Source organism: Haplochromis burtoni, unplaced genomic scaffold, assembly GCF_018398535.1.
Source record: "Haplochromis burtoni strain Fernald_Lab_line unplaced genomic scaffold, NCSU_Asbu1 Contig_1307, whole genome shotgun sequence".
Classification (NCBI taxonomy): domain Eukaryota; kingdom Metazoa; phylum Chordata; class Actinopteri; order Cichliformes; family Cichlidae; genus Haplochromis; species Haplochromis burtoni.
The window spans coordinates 1-9,552 of record NW_024583668.1 but is presented as its reverse complement, the minus strand read 5'-3'; the positions used below and the strand labels follow the sequence as shown (position 1 = coordinate 9,552).

The 9,552-nt window shown below is 35.2% G+C and overlaps 2 long non-coding RNA genes across 2 annotated transcripts; both read left to right on the top strand.

Moving 5' to 3' along the window:
- The first annotated feature begins 1,256 nt into the window (after window positions 1–1,256).
- On the top strand, window positions 1,257–4,932 carry LOC121813234. Its single transcript, XR_006053589.1, has 4 exons — window positions 1,257–1,399; window positions 1,984–2,100; window positions 2,262–2,279; window positions 4,041–4,932. It is a non-coding gene; the product is annotated as an uncharacterized LOC121813234 (long non-coding RNA).
- Window positions 4,933–7,316: 2,384 nt separating this feature from the next.
- LOC102301244 lies at window positions 7,317–9,545 on the top strand (the record flags this gene model as incomplete). Its single annotated transcript, XR_006053587.1, has 3 exons — window positions 7,317–7,959; window positions 8,983–9,243; window positions 9,430–9,545. It is a non-coding gene; the product is annotated as a major histocompatibility complex class I-related gene protein (long non-coding RNA).
- Between the last annotated feature and the right edge of the window lie 7 nt (window positions 9,546–9,552).

The window sequence follows — 9,552 nt, the reverse complement described above, 5'->3', positions numbered from 1 at the left end:
GACCAGAAGACTGGAGCAGATACGAGTGTGTGTTTCAGGTCTCTGATTTCAAGAAGAACATTCTCACCAAAGTTTTTGTTTGGAATCCAAGAATTGCAGCTGTTACTACTGAATAACTAATGGAGATTCTAATAGACAAGAAGAAACAGATTCAGTGCTTGTATATATAAAGTTATAACTTTTTTTATTCCAAAAATGCAAGATATCAATGTTATTAGTATTCTTAAAATGAATCCAGTTTAAATTTCAGGTTCACAGTTTATACCAGGGGTGTCAAACTTATGACCCGTGACACCAAACAAGCAGGAAAGATAAAGAAGAGATTAGCATGAAAACAACAAGACAGGGGTGGTTGTTACAAGGATAAGTGGAAAAGAATGGATGGATGTATTTCAATTAGTTCAATTAGTCAGTATTGTATAAAGAAATAACAAGTACTATTGTTGGGAAGCCTATCAGTGACACCTTGTGAAGTTAATCACAATCACTTTATTGGTTACCCTTCCAGCTTAAGCAACACAGCAGCCAATTTAACTAGTGATTCTGAGCCTTACGGTGCACTGGACATTTCCTTCTGTGTGGTGGCCAGCATTGTTATGCTAGTCTAGGCAGTCTAATGAACATTCTTGTGTCTTTCTGAAGGTGTTATTAATTGTTCACATTTACAAATTCTGTTTGCGTTGTTGTCTAATTATTGTTGTCCCACCGGGAGGAGAAACTTGGGTCCAAAATGGGATCCTATTGGTGGCTCAGCTTGTTAATAAAGAGGGACAATTACTTACATACAACAAATTCCTTGTGTAACCGGTTTCTGCTTCATCCCGCTGCAACAGTTCGGCCCAAACAGACTCCTCGACTCTGCGTTGTGTTGTGTTTTTTAAAAAGACAAGGAGTCTCTTATCGATCGTTGCCACTTTATTGCCTGAATGGAAACTATGGTGTATTATCAGTGCACAGGCTCGCCACACACCACTCCGCACAGCACACTACGGCAGAACAATGACAGAACATTTAAACTTCACTTTCACACTATTTGAACTTTAGAAACTACTTTAAAAACTACTTTTAAGTATGTTTGTTCTAAAAAATGAAACTTGTGTAGCCAAATGTTGTGGCCTCTCTTCAGTGCTGGCAGAAATTTTTTTTTCTTCTTTATAGTACATGTAATGCATTAAATCACACACGATTTTTAAACATATTCAAATAAAGATGAAATCAAAGGGGCCTTAGGAATACAGTGTAATAATGAAATGTTTTTAAAAGATTAGACTAGAGATTAGATAAAACTTTATTAATCCCTTGGGTGGGTTCTCTGGTGTCGATGACAACATCATCACCAAACTGAACAAATCAGTGATCCGGACCAACTGGGGCAAAAATGAAAATCGAACTGACAAAAGTGAGAAACACAGTGCTGTGCTCTGATTGTGCTTTTAGAATAACAGAAATAAAATGACTGTTTATTAACTGTATTATGATTATATATACTAGCAAAAAGTCAGTGGAAAAAGAGAGCAAGTCTGTGCAGCCAACAATGCTGCATATAATGTTGACCAATTGTTAAATTGGTTAATCTGAACTTGACATTTACTTAGCAAAAGAAGTGGCTTTTTCAAATCTTTGACCTGATAATTGGAAAAAAAAACTTTCATTATTTCAAATTTTCATTATTGTTTTTATTAGAGCCAAAAGTTTTTGTAAGTTGTGCTAGCACTGATTAAGGTTGGGTTTGTTTTCATAGAGAAAATAATCTATAAGCCATAAAAGGTTAAATCAACAGTCTAACATTTTTTAGATATGCTGTGAAGTATGTAGCAAATGCTATATATTTGTACATACATATTTGTACATAAATACATCATTCATCTACTGCCACATAGATCACACTACCATTGCATTAATAATCAGTGTGATAACAGGGAGGATGCACTGTATATCCATTATGATCTGATTATCTTTTACTCTTTTTTTTTTCCTGAGCAGAGAGGCCCATGATGATCCCCGTCACTGCTGCTGTGGTTGTTCTTATTCTTCTCATCCTTGTTGGTGGAGTTGGATTTGTTGTTTACAAAAGGAAGAAAGACAAGAGATGTAAAAGAGGTGAGCTGATATTCATATAAAGACTGGAAAACTGAATCTAATACTGCAGTACGTTAAAACATGGGGGAAGCGATAAGAGCAGCACAAGACTCAGTATCACATTCAGTATGGTTTTTCAAAATGTAAAAGCTGAACTTTGTTACCTGGATTATATTTTTCAGAAAACATCCCTATGTCTCGTAAGTATAACATTTTATTTTCTTACTTTCTTTCTCTCTTGACACGGACGAGGAGGGTTTGCCAATTTTTGTCATTTTCAGTCTCTTTTTTTCTTTTCTTTACTTTTTCTCTTTTACATTTTTCATTGTTATACATACAGTTTTTGTTTTATGATCAGATCAGTTTTGTGAATGCTGGCAGCATCATGGCCTGTTAGAGCAGCGGAGTCGTGAGCAGGTGAAGGTCTCTGAAGGTGTAGTTACAGTAGAAGAGGTTGTTGGCAGCAGTAGGAAAGCAGGTAGGCTGTGAGAACCTTGGGTTTGCCTTGAGTATGAATAAAGCAGTTGTCATTACCACCCTGGATTAATGCTCTCACGGTGCCAAAAAAGGTTAATCTGCCAAAAACTGATTTCCAATGTTTCCATGTGTTTTTTTAATGTGTAATTTTGTTACTTATATTGGTAAATAGAATTTTTGGCCACTAGAAATTTGTTTGTAGAACTATTGTTATATTTGTTGCAATTTCTGCTGCCCTCTTAGCCAGATCACTATTAAAAGACATTTATAATGTAAACAATATTTTTCCATGAATAAATTAAGGTTATATAAAAGTCCATCCATCTATATTTGATAGCATTTATGAGGAATATATTTGACGCATGTTTCACAAAAGTTGCAAAAACCACAAATCCTTTTTTGGCAGATGATCACGTCACCGCTGTCAGTGCCAGTCACTAGGGTAGAAGTTTCTAATGCACCACCTTTAATTGAAAATTAAGCTTTGGAAAGTTCTAAGCAATTAAAAGGAACTGGGAAGGGCTAGTACTGACAATACAGAAGAAACTATCAGAGTGGAAATAGTTGTCAGTCAGATATCTTATAGAGGCAGGGTCCTAATAGTTAATAAGGTGTCCTCCTCCTTGTGGCTTGTGGCTGCTGTTTTTCCTCAGCTGATTGTTTCCATGAACACTGAAGAGCTGAAAGGGGAAGGGAAGTTGCTGTTAGTGAGTACTCCACACCTGGAACAGTTTAGTCAGCTGCACAGTGAAGCCTTGCTCATGGCTGTGTGAAGGTGAGGAATTTTGAGACTTTAAGGGACACTGCAGTGCATCAGTGGAAGGAGGCTTTAATAGTTATCACAAGCTTTCAGGTGGAGGCTCTTTTATAAGACCCTTCCAAATAGACCAGGAGATTTACAGTGGAGGAGAGTCCATGTTGCCCTGCCAACAAACTGTTTCCTGGCCCAGCTAAGAACACACCAAGGGGAGGGTTGTCCTTTTCAGTGGGTTGTCTGAAACTGTGTTATATGTTTTCCTGCAATGTTCCAGACTTAGGAGTGTTTTTGAACTTCTTAGGTTTCTGTGTGATACGCTTGGGGAGGTTTCTTCTGTTCAGACCTTTATTCTGGGACCAGTTGCAGTTTTGGTTAATTTTCTTTTTGGTCAGGCCAAGTTGGCCATTTGGCTAACCAGGAAGAATAAGCTGAAGGGTGGTGTCCGGGTGGATATTGGTGTAAGCTTGGCTAAGGGTCCATGATGTACATCCTGAGTTTAGGAATAATGTGGAGGTCTTTCTGAATAAATGGTGTTTAGATGGACCATTTGTATGTTCACTACTGATGATGTAATTTTTTTCTTTCTTTTTATTAGTGGGTTTATTTTTTTCTTTCTTACCTTCCTTTTATGATGTGTTTGTGAAGAAACATGCAGTTCACACAGTACTTGTTATTTTGTACATAAAATCCAGTCCAGATGACTAACAGTGTGTTTTGGGCCTTACAGCTCCTAACAGCATCTCTGAACTGACTGAGAAACTGAATCCAGAGACCAAATAGACAAACAGAGGACAGAGATTTCTTCACTTTTAAACTGAAGAAGTCCCAGGAAGAAAAATCCAAACAGTGTTGTATGCATGTTGTTTAAAATATGTGATTTTGAATGTGCATATTTTCAACTTTTGTGGAAGATAATTTCTGTTTAATATTTGAAGAAATTTCCATTGTTTATTAGCTTTTTTTAAAAAAAAAAATAACAATAAAAATCTGAGCATCATTCTCACAGTTTGTACATTTAAAAGAAAAAAGGAAATGCTTCACCTGTTTTGTTCATTTTATATTTTTCTTCCTCATATTTTGCAAGACAAAACATCTGTACAACTTCTGCTTTGAAATATAGACTTTTACATTTTTAATGCAGTTGTGATTTAAGGGTGAAGAAGTTGTTGTGAACCATTTGTTCTTTTTATGAACAGATCAGGAGCAGCTGTTATTCTTAACTTGCTGTTAAACATTTTGTAGTAGATATGATTTATTTGTTGTTTTTCAGAGCTACAGACACCCGTGTGCAGGTTAAATATGTTTCCTTAACTGGACTTTGGCATTTTTTTTTCTAGACGGAGAGAATAACAGTTAATGTTTTTGATGCTACTATTTATTACATGTGCATGTGTAAAAGAAAACTATGCCCTCTCTTATTATTATTTTTGCTGTGGATTGTGAAGACAATACTAGACCATTAAGTCACATGAACACAGAAATCTAAAGTGTAATCATATAAATATTATATGGACATTAAATAATATATACATTTGTAATTCTAATGATGACTGTTATATAGATGAGAGAAGGAGAGACAGAAACTGGTGGGTGAGCTTCCTGCTCTCAACAGAAAATGTTATTTGCTCCATTAAGTGACTTCATCTGCACTATAACCAGTTACTCAAACACACTGCCATAAGGAAAATAGCTACTGTAAAAAGAAAAGCTAGAAAAACACATTTAGTAATTACATGTGATCTATTTCTTAAACCTTATTTTATTCTTTCCCCTTTTTATTCCCACTGACTCTTCTGGTGCAAATATCTCATAGAATAGAATAAAATAGACTCGTCCTTTATTTCGATTGTACATGTACAACAAAATGATCAAAAACAACAAGAGGCAGGTTCACTATAACCAAAACTCCAGACTCAAACATCATATTACAAGTTAGAGTTCAAAGTTCAGAGGATGCTCAGCAGACGATTATGTGCATGAAATGGACTGTTATGATCAGAATTGGTCAGAATTAGCCCAAATATAACAAATGTTACTTTTTTCTCAAGGAAAGCATGTTTAGTCTTTTCATTTAAATATGTATTTGTAAGTATATAATTAATTTATATATTAATATCATTAGAATTAAACCTGAGGTTGCTTATAGCTTTGACTGACAGACCTGATGACACAAATGCCAAAAAAAGCTTAAAAATTAACCAAACAGATCTAAACTATGAGGGCTGTGAGAAAGGCTGGCAAAAAAATAAAAAATGTGTGTTTTTTTTACAGTAAACACAGCAGTCCTTTCTCAATATATTCTATTTTATAAATTGAGCTGCTTTAGCAACATGAAAGTTAACAGGTGGGGAATGTTGTTCGCTATAGTCACAGCTTGTTTTTAACGATCTCAATATTTTATCTTGTCTTGTTTCTCTAAAACGTGTGTTGATCACCATTATTGACAGTCTGGTATAATAAGTAGCTTTGTTTGGAATTGTGCACGGCTTGTCTGCTTCATTGTTTCACAGAATAGCGTTATCAAGGTGCAGCAATAGCTAAATTGGCCAGCAGGTGTCACTGCAGCTATGGTTTCGGATTGTTTCGAAACCAAAATGATTCAAACATATTTGAGCCCTCATCCATCTAAAACCAGTTGTTCTTCTAGAGTGGTTCCCTGGTTAAACAGACTAATTTCAATCATTCATGAAGTCAATCTGACATTATGTTTCAAAGCTAACATCATGAAATCACGAATTAACTGTGTCAGTCATCAAATCATATAGCAGTGACTCATGCATAGTTCACTGCAATCTCTGTTTTCTTTCTTTCTCTTGTCAGGTTTCCATAATTTTACAGAGGAGAAGTGGCTGTGAATAGGATCAAAATACTGGTGAGATGACTGGCTTTTCACAGTGTGGTTATAATGGAGAAGACTTTCTTGACATGGCTCTGAAGACACTGACGTGGATCCCAATGAAACCAGAGGCTGCCATTTTTAAACCAAGATCTGACGCTGACTGAGCTTTAAATAAATACAATGAAATCATGCTCGCTAAGAGTTGTCCAGAGTTCCAAATGTGTAAACAGGTAGAATAACATGATGCTTTCTTAGGATACAGTAGTGATTTTTTATGTGTATTTATTTATTTAATTTTTTTTCTAATATTGATTTTCTTTTAAAAGAGGTAAAATGTACAGGCTATATCTCATTTAATGTTTTTAATCTTCAGGTTGATCCAATTCTGGGTCGACCCACTGAAACTGATTTAGGTGATTTTTGGTGGAAAAAATGTCCAGGCTCAGGCTCTAAATTTTAGATACTGTGTCTTTCAATTTAATGACTGAATCTCAATCTGTGAACATGTTTTAACATGAAATGTTCAAAATAGACTGTCTGCAGGCTGCATTTAAAACTTTAAATACATTTGATTCAGTGTTAGAGTCCTAAAGTCATCTGAGCCTCATCGTCGCTCAAATTTTTAAATCATCTCCAAGATCCAACAATTGACAGGCATTTTTCATTCATTGTGAATGATTTTAATGAGACAAATGATTGATCAGTGATCAATGCGTAACATACAGTAAATGATTTCATGGCAAGAAAACTAAGATGTCAGCTGAATTAATGTCCACAGAGTCACAGAGTTAGAAAGATGGAGACTACTCAAATTTTCTGAGCTCAAAATAAATCTATAACATAATTGCTGTGCTGATTGACAACTGATTGATTGTAAAAGCATTCATAAGTATACAAATTAGTAAAGTAACATTTAACTGGAATTTCAGTGTTTGTAAAAACGTGAACTTCTGCACAGTAACTTGCTCCTCTGCTCTTTGGTAGTGACTTTATGAATGAGGAAATGGATTAGATTGTAAGTCAGCTGGTTCAGGTGCAGCAGGAAAGGAGGAGTCAGAGAGACACTCAAAGTTTATTGATGAAAATCTGCTAGCAAGCAGTTTAGGTTCAGAGTCTGTTACCAGGGTAACTGCTAAGCTGCAGCTGACAGCTGAGCTTTCCAACAGAGGAGGGAAGTTCAACCAGCAGGTAAAAATTAGTGGAAGGTACACAGATATATTTTAGTAAGCCCAGGCTGCTTAACACCACTGTCTGGTGACATATAGGCTGATTTGGCAGAAACACAATAATACTTATGGAGAAGATGAAACATTAGAACATGTTTTATTACCGTTTCAAAACGTCAGTAGAGTGAAAGTTAAAATGGATTTTAACACTGAGAGCTTTATGAACTAATAGGAGGATCATAAAAGTAAACTGAAAGTAAATTGAACTGGGAGCCAATGAAGTGACTTCAGTGCTGCTTAAATATGTTTAATTTCCTATGTTTGTTTAAGGAGACTGCTTTAAGGAGGCTGAACTATTTTTTTCTTCTTGAGGTAAGGCACCACTCCCTACCAGTTGGTTAAAAGCAAGCAGAAAAGCCTGTTTGGTAGGATTTGTATGCAAGAACGAAAAGGAGGAAGACACACTATGATATTCACTTCAGCTAATGACAGAGAACCTGAAGTCTCTTAATGTTCGAACAATGATAAATATAACTCTAAGAAAACGCTACTTCCAGATGAAGAGAGTCAACTTTTCGGATAACATTGAGAAATCATGAAGTTATTTTTGTTGATTGCCTTTTGCCACGGTTTATTTGCAGGTAAGACAAACCTTTTAATCTTTATACTCTATCACAGTCTCATTTGAACTAAAGCAACATTTTTGTTTTGGTTAATGTTTCAGAGTGTAGAGAGAGGAACTGCATTTTCTAGGATTTACAATACTTGTTTTGAGAGAATCACATCTATTTTCACATTAAAAAGTATTTTAACTTTCATCTAAGACATGTCATTGTTATCTAAGACTGGACACAATAATCTTTAATAACACAAGATTGTGTTCTTATAACTTTCTCAAACCCTCTCTGTTTTAATCTCACACAGCTCTCAGTTAGTTTATTCTGTCTTTATTTTGCTACATTGCAGGGGCAAACATCTCACATTTATATAATGTTGTTCTAGTCTTACTGAGCACTCAAAGAACTTTTAACAAGAATTCACATTTTAGCCATACATTCATGTAGCATTTTGTCTGTGTCACATCCATGGACGGTTTAAAATCACCAGTTAATCTAATATGCATTTCTTTGGACTAGAAGTAAAATTAGGATTGGTTAGCTGGTGGATCCACAGGAAACCCAAACAGGCCCAAGTGAAGACATGCAAACAGAAAGGCCCTCTGCTGGGATTTTAGCTGGTAACCTTTCTGCTGTGAGGGGACAGCACTGACCAATGTACCACCATGCTGAACTATTTGACCCAAACTTTATGTTAGTGTTAAAAAAGTGTTTCATCTCACATATAAACTGTTAAAGAGGTTTAATAAAGAATATTGATATTACTATTATTTGTTTATACACATTTATTTTGAATCGATTTTGGTCATTCTTAATCACTTTCAGCTGGTTTCAAACAAATGCAAAGCAGATCAGCATGATCACACAACTTTATCAAGTTAATATTAAAAAGTTACAGACTCCTGCTACAGATTCATATTATGTCATTTGTTACTGCAAATTATGAATATTTTAACACAATCAAACTGAATGCACCACATTTCTGAAATTGTTTTCATGTTTAATTGTTGTAATTATTAAAAGTATAAACATTTTTTTGTTTCACAGTGAAACACTCACTGAAGAATTTGGTCACCGGATCCTATGGCATTCCAATCATTCCAGATTTTGTGGGTGTGTTGTTAGTTGATGACATTCAGACAGGTTACTGTGACAGCAGTCAGAAAACATTCAAAATACAACACGACTGGGCAGAGGAAATATTAGAAAATGACCCACAGCAGAAGGGCTACTATAATATTAAATGTTTTGAAGATGAACCAAACAAGTTCAGACAGCTGATTTCTAGTTTAAAGGGGGGAAGTGAAGGTACAGTATTTTTTTATACTTTATCTTTGATGGTTATAAATATAAAGTTATAGAAAAAATGAATCATGTAAAAATATTTTTAAATCATTAAAGATTTACATTTTTTTTTCTTCTTGACTGAAACCAGTATCCATCAAGACTTTTGCACAGTACTGTTCATTGAAATCGCTATTTGTCTCTCCTCAGGTTTCCACATTTTACAGAGGATAGATGGCTGTGAATTGGATGAAAATACTGGAGAAGTGGCTGGTGTGTTACAGTATGGTCATAATGGAGAAGACTTTCTTAAATTTGATCTAAAAACTCTGA